Source organism: Apium graveolens, chromosome 9, assembly GCF_009905375.1.
Source record: "Apium graveolens cultivar Ventura chromosome 9, ASM990537v1, whole genome shotgun sequence".
Taxonomy (NCBI): Eukaryota; Viridiplantae; Streptophyta; class Magnoliopsida; order Apiales; family Apiaceae; genus Apium; species Apium graveolens.
This window is the reverse complement of record NC_133655.1, coordinates 117,333,470-117,341,372: the sequence shown is the minus strand read 5'-3', so window position 1 is coordinate 117,341,372 and position 7,903 is coordinate 117,333,470. Positions and strand designations below refer to the sequence as shown.

Sequence of the window (7,903 nt, the reverse complement as noted above, 5' to 3'; positions counted from 1 at the left end):
AACCGGCCGACCACCCTTTAGATTATCATAGATATACTCCAACCCCTTGTCAAGGGGTGCACCTAAGAACGCATAACTCAAGTGAGCTGACAGTGGGTTTAGCTCAAGTGTGGGAGCTTCTTCAATCGATGGTTCGAGACGCTCCTGAGAAATTTTCAGCTTTGCTAACCCAAGATAATTGAATGGTATATTCAACTTCCTCTTCCACGAAGGTGCATTAAAAACCTGCAGCTGATCTGCTTCTTCTTCATCTTTAATAACTGATTCCCCTATTAAGGCTCTCTCAAAGGTATCTGACTTTGGCATTTGCTCAAGCTCCGAATTCACAACAGAGTCGACCCGCTCTACTTTAAAGCATCGCTCTTTATCTGTGGGTAACTTTATTGCCTTAAACACATTAAAAGTGACCTTCTGATCTTGAACCTTCATCTTTAACTCTCCTTTTTACACATAGATCATAGTTCAGCTTGTAGCCAAGAATGGTCTTCCCAAGATGATGGGAATCTTCTTATCTTCCTCGAAATCCAGAATTACAAAATTAGCAGGGAAGATGAGTTTGTCCACCTTGACCAAGACATCCTCCATTATACCTCGTGGATAAGTGATGGTCTGATCGGCCAACTGCAAAGACATGTTCATAGGTTTTGGATCAGGTAAACCAAGTTTCTTGAAGACGGACAAGGGCATCAGATTGATGCTAGCTCCCAAGTCACACAAACACTTGTCGAATGACAGATTACCAATGGTGTAAGGTATCATGAAGCTTCTTGGATCTTTAAGCTTAGGAGGAAATTTTATTGCAGAACAGCACTGCATTCCTCCGAAAGTGCAACGGTCTCTGAGTCATCGAGCTTCACTTTCCGAGAGAGAATACCTTTCATAAACTTCGCATAGCTAGGCATCTGTTCAAGAGCTTCAGTGAAAGGTATATTGATGTGAAGTTTTTTGAACACCTCCAGAAACTTAGCAAATTGCTTATCCAACTTCTGCTTCTGCAACCTCTTAGGAAAAGGAGGTGGAGGATAAACCTGTTTCTCCCTTGTATTACCCTCAGGAGGAGTGTGTTCCACAGTTTTCTTCCTTGATTCCACCTCGGCATCCTTCTATACCACTTTTTCAGCTACAATCTCATTTTATGGATTTGGAAAAGGTGAAGATGCACCCGCATTCTAGACAGAATTTTCAGACTCTTCGCCTTGCTAAATTTAGGGGCTTGTGATTTTTTCGGACCTCAAGGTTATGGCGTTCACCTGTTCGTTAACTTCCCTCTTGCCCGGATTGGCTTCTGTATCACTAGAAAGCATTCCTGGTAGTTGATTTAATAAGGTGTTAGCAATTTGCCCTATCTGGTTCTCCAGAGTCTTGATAGGAACAACCTGGCTTTGGTATATAAGAGCTTGGTTTTTGCACATAAGCCGCAACTCCTCTAATTTATATTTTTCATTCGAAAATAGACCTGCACCTCCTTGAGTTTGTTGTTGTAGTTGTAATTGTTGTCTTGGTGCAAATTGTTGCTGAAAACCAGGAGGGTTGAATTGTTTTGCTCCAAACTGCTGGAACGGCTGTTGCATCGTATTCTGATTGTTGCTCCATCTGAAGTTAGGCTGATTCCAGTTGTTAGGATGATAAGTTTCTGGAACTGGTTGCTGCGATCTCTGAAAGTTGCTCACAAACTGAGCTGATTCACTAGATATAGCGCATTGCACCGTCACATGCGAACCTGCACACAACTCACAAACACTGGTTATCTGATTAACACCATACTTAGCAAGAAAATCAATCTTCATTGACAACGCCTTTAGTTGAGCAGTGATAGCCATAGTTATATCCACTTCCATAACTCCTGCTACCTTGCCATGTGGGAATCTCTGGGTTGGATACTGATATTCATTAACAGCAATCAGTTCAATTAGACCAAAAGCTTCCTCAGAGCTCTTTCCCCATAATGCTCCACCTGATGCTGCATCAAATATGGGTCTAGACTGTGCTCCCAAGTCATTGTAAAAATAATTGATGATCATCTAATCAGGCATGCCATGATGAGGACACTTCCTAAGCATCTCCTTGTAGCGCACCCAAGCTTCACATAGAGTTTCTCCCGATTTCTATGCAAATTGAGTACGAGCATTCCTGAGTGCAGCTGTCTTCGCCATAGGGAAGAATTTAGTAAGAAACTTCTGGGCAAGATCCTACCAAGTAGTGATAAACCAGCTGATAGAGAGTGTAACCAGCCCTTAGCTTTATCCCCCAGAGAGAATGGGAAAAATCTCAGTTTCACCACATCCTCAGACACACCATTGAACCTGAAGGTGTCGCAGATCTCTATAAAATCCCTGATGTGTATATTTGGATCTTCCGTTGGAGAAACCCCAGACTGAACTGAGTTCTGCACCATCTGAATTATGCCAGGCTTGATCTCGAAGGTATTAGCTGCGATCGCTGGCCTGACAATGCTAGATTGAAAGTCATTGATCTTGGGTTGAGAAAAATCCATCAACGCTTTAGTTGGTGCTGCTAGATCTCCCATTGCAATGAGTACCTGAAACACAAACAAGTAAATTGTGAAAGTAAAAGAATCTGAGTCAGCGAACTTTAATGACCACTGATGTCAAGCACATAAACTAAAAATTAGCACCGATTCCCCGGCAGTGGCGCCAAAAACTTGTTAGGACGAAACACGTGCTAAATTTACACGCAAGTATACGCGTTCGCAAGTAGTATAAGATATAAATCGGATTCATTTTCACAGAGACTGGTTTTGGTTAAGTTCAGATTATGCACTTATATAACATTGTATGGCTATCATTCAATGCTAAGACAAATAACAACTTGAGTTTTGATTAAACTAAGAGATTATACTAACTAACTTTAACTAAGCGAATTGAGATTGAATTACTTATATGAAATAAACATGGGATTCTAACTTCATTACTACTTCATTTAAAGTCATTGTTCTTAACCTTAGCATGCAATGGTAATGACAACTAATCAGATAACATGAAACTAGTAAACGCCAACTTTCGTTGTACGAATACCCTACTACCAGACATCCACAAAAGAGATAGAAGTTGAATAGACACCAATTATGTTGAGACCCTATATGTCTATAGAATTTGACAACATAAAGGTTTAATGCGCAAGTTATCTATCATGATTATATAGGGCAAGTACGATGGTTAAAATTACCTACAAATCATGCATAACAATTATACATGAACCTATGCTAGCATGGCAAGTTCTAAACCTCTATATTCAGTGTCGTTTCAATAGAGATTAACACGCTATCTTATATGTTATCGACGGACATAAGACGAATAAGCTCAACCAATACTAGGATATCATACAATCACCACACACTTAGGTATCAAAATAATTAACTATAGAAATCCATAAGTAAATCCGTTAGAACCCTATGATAATGATTAGTTCGTAATCGAACTCATCATCATCATGGGTTCCAATGAAATCATGATATAAAACAATATAAGAGTACTAGGGTTCAAAGACAAATCGAAAACAAGCATCCAAAGTATCAACTATATTAAAGAATATGAAAGTCTTCTTCTCCATAGCCGTCTCGTGCTCTCTAGGTCTTCTTATTGCTCTCCCCGGTCTCATTGTTGTTAAAAACATCTTTTTATTGATATATATAGGCTCCAACATAACCAGGACCTTCAAACACTCAAAATTGAAGTAGAAACAGGATTCTGGCTGAACTGACCAGTGCGGCCGCCCCGCATACTAGCGCGGGCGCGCTGTGCTACTGGATTTTGGTCTTTTTCTTGATTTGATTGCAGATTGAGTCCCGTTTGGCCGATTTCGATGAAATAATAGTCCACGCGAAGCTATTGAGATGATCTTCACCATATATTTAATAAAAGCTCCATTCTTCCTCCAACTAGTGCCTGAGATGCAAAAACACAAAAACACATCAAAATACCAACAACTTGAGTCATAAACACCAACTTAAGCTGATAATGAAGCATTCCAAGTAGATAAAAATTCCACTTATCAAGCCCAAGTAGTAAGGTCCCGAATATGATCCCTCAAACGATCAACAAAAATAAGGGTTAAGCGAATCGTAAAATGAATAAGCGACCAAGAATCAAGATTGCAAAAGAATCAAGGAACTAGAAATAAGGTGACATCATCACCACTAGATAATGACAAATGGAAAAGGAATGGAGTAAGCAGGATGATGTAATCAATTAGAAAAGATATTTATGTAAGAATGATTTTGGACCAAGTGTTTTAACCAACCAATTAACCTAGGTTAAGTAGATATTTTTCTTGGGTGATTTGTGGCTAAGTAAATTAACCTTGATTAATCCAAGTTTAAGTTTAACCAAGGATAATTCACCTCATATTTCACAAAACACAAACAGAAAGCATTTGATTTCTCCCACACCACTTTGCTCTGGGACAAATCAGAGACAACAACTTCAAACTACTCTATCTCCTTCGATTCTCACTCAAATATTGTGTTCTATATCTCGTTGGAAAGTTATTGAGATGGCCTACAAATCTTGTTCAGAAGTATCATCCAGATAAGCATGGTAAGACCCTGATTTTTCCAGTTCTTTCAAGAGGACTAATAGTAACTCTGAAAGTTCTAACTTTTTATTAAACTCCTTTGCAAGTTTGAACATGAAAAACATAGATCAAGGTTCTCTGAAGGATTAAAAGCTCTTGTTAGTGTGTTCAAGGATCTAAGTAAGGTATACCTCTTAGTTTAGCTTGATGTTTATTATTGGGTTTGATGATAGTTATGTTTTAGTATATATATGCTTTGATCTATTACCTCGAACCATGATTAAGAATGTTTTAATGGTGGAAACCTCGAGTTGATGAAAATTGAGTATTAGATGATGTTCCTGAGATATTTTTGAAGACACACTAGAGTTTATGGTGCTTGGGTTGTTATTTGAATGGATGCTAAAGATTGAAAATCTTGGAATCATTAGTAAACATAAAGTTATAATGTCTGATTTTTCAATATCCTATTTTTAAGTAACATTCAGACTTAAAACCCTAAATGTTAAACCTTACCATTGCCATGTATAGCCGGATCATGTCGTAATTTTCATTTTGATATGTGGTTCGCTTAGATCGGATTTACAGTTTAGGAGAAACGACTGTTTTAAGTTACGGCGTTTCTCGAACGAACATCTACCCCTCGAGTAACTTTGAGATTATGTTTAAGGCTCCTAAAGGACTTATTGAAACACGAAACATTTATGTAAGGTGTATGAGATAGTTGGTATAGTACCCATGAAAGAGTCGCCTTAAAATGTTTAACGGTTAATTTTATAAAAATGGTGAAGCCGAGAGTACTCGAGCGACTTACGTATATCCTTAAGCGTAGAAGCAAACGTTGGGATATATATGAGTAAGGTTTAGTTTCTTAAGAAACCGAGGATTAATTCTGGCTTATGTTATTGTTCATAGGTTATCGGACCCACTCTAAACTTAAGTCTACCCCAGAACACTCAGGCAAGTTTTCTACCTGTCTACTATTGTTGTAATATATATGCACTGTCTAGAGATAAGTGCATGACTGATATTAGTAAATCTTGAGATATATTAAAGCATGTCAATATGATATATGCATGCATGCCTGTTTTCTATCTTGATATTTTGTTATCAATTCAATTGTTTATAAATTGCATAATACATATGCTAGAGATAAGCAGTACTTATGTATACCCTTTGTATAGGGGACCCAGAGTTGAACATTTTGCTAAACTGGGAGACGATGTTCCCGAGTATATATTATATATATATATAGTTTTCAAACCTATTAACCGAATAATGTTTACTCGGTAATTTTAAATAATAAGTGAATATTATTTTTCGAATATTCATTTAAGATTCTTATCACGATCAAAGACTATTTTGATTATTTGAATAGAGTTTCTACTTATGAAACTTATTTAATTTCATTTAATAAATAAATATTAGTCTAAATATTCATTCGAGGACTTATGACTCCGCTTATTTATTAAATAATATTCTTTATTTTCTCAAAGAATAATATTTCGGTATGCAAAAAATATTCGGGAAATAATTGATACTATTAAATCATTCTTACTTTAAATATTTCAATAGATTATTTTCAAACTTTATCAAAACTTTTTTTGAAAGTTAGAGCGGATCCTAAAACCTATTTTCAACTTTAAGATCTTCCTTTCGAAGAAGATTTAAATACTCGCTCAAAAATCTGAGGGATCCGTCTCCTCGATGTATTTTTATATTGGGAATGAAGTTGCTATTTTGATAAAAGAGTTTTGATTACTTACCCAACATTCGGGAAGTAAAATTCTCGGAATGAGTTAATCCATTAACAGGCATCGCCTGGGAAATATCGGTGAGTTTTTCTTTCCAACTAGATGTGACTTCTTGGTGGAGACGTATCAACAAGTTTCTACTTGGGGAAAAGGGAGACGAGCTTTACGTTTCAGAGTCATAGATTACATCTGAACTAGGAGTGGCATAAGTGGTCGAGTGGCACCGGCCTAACCTTAGTTATTGGCCCAAATGGCCCGGTAGTTATGCTAAGACGGTCCATTCCTTAGGAGTCCAGCGTTCGGTCGACAAGTAAATCCGATTATTCTCCTCTATATGTGAAAAATTGTGGGGTTGTACTATTGCGACTGATCATCGTAAATGGTCTTCCTAGCGCGGCAAACTCCGATAATGAGTTCATCATCCAGTTTGGATATTTCTGCAACACAACCCAGAGCACTTCGATAGAAAGGCTACGGCTGCGCGACTGTTGAATGTTGGCAGGGTCGAGTTTTCAAAATGATGTTTCCATCAAATGAAGTATCTCGTAAATTTATATTTTGTTAATGATCAAAGATTTGAGTTTCCTTGAGCGGATAAAGCCCTCAAGAGTATTTGCGAAATTTTTTTATACAAGTTTTATCTTATAGCTCCTTTTTTATGATGAACTTTTGAAAACTTATTATACTTTAAACAGTGGTAGTTCAAGTATTTTTCTATAGGGTATAAGTATATGGAGTATTTTATAACTTCATCTTTTTACGTTTATACCTAGTAAGTAATGTTAGGACACACAACACTGTAGAAGGAGGTTGAATACAGTGTAGAATACAATCAAATCGATTTCGAACACAAGTAACAGTAAACAGATATATTAAATATAATAAACTCTGTTACAATGGAACTGTTCTCTCTCAGTGATGAACAAATATCACGAGAGATGCTAGGTTATAATGTATGATCTTCTCGATAATAATAACACATATAGTGTAAACCTATGTCTGTGTTTATATAGTACACAGTTACAAGATAACTTCTAATTGATATGGAATATAATTCTGTCTTCTAAAATATATCAATCAGATATCTTATACAATTCTTTAAGTCCTCTAACTCTTTCCATGCATATCTTCTTTTTGTATTAGTCTCGATCTTCTTTCCTGTAAATCAGCTTCTTTCCTTAATTGTTAGTCCTCCAGTACTTAAGTTCTGATATCCATCTTCTGATATTATTTCTAATAATCTAATTCCTGATATCCTTAAGTTCTGACTTCCAGTAAGTATTGATTCTAGTAAGTACTGATATTTCCTATTTGTTAAGATCTGAAAACTAAACATGAAACTTATTAGACATGACATCTCAAATATATCTAACAATCTCCCCCAACTTGTAAATTGTGCAAAATATACAAGTTAATAGATTTGATGATGTCAAAAACATTGAAGTTCAAATGCAATAAGAGTTTAATAAGACTATTATCTACAACTTACAGTCCTTTTAGCTTTACCAACTTCACTGGATCAATCTGAATCTATAATAATTCTTAACAAAATCTCTTACCAGCTTGTCTTCAGCTTTTCTCAGAATTTCAACTAACCATGCTTTGACCTGCATCAG

The 7,903-nt window shown here is 36.4% G+C and overlaps 1 non-coding gene across 1 annotated transcript; it reads left to right on the top strand.

Moving 5' to 3' along the window:
• Positions 1-2,031: 2,031 nt before the first annotated feature.
• On the top strand, positions 2,032-2,138 carry LOC141688410 (small nucleolar RNA R71). The gene has a single exon (XR_012561854.1). It is a non-coding gene; the product is annotated as a small nucleolar RNA R71 (small nucleolar RNA).
• The last annotated feature ends 5,765 nt before the right edge of the window (positions 2,139-7,903 follow it).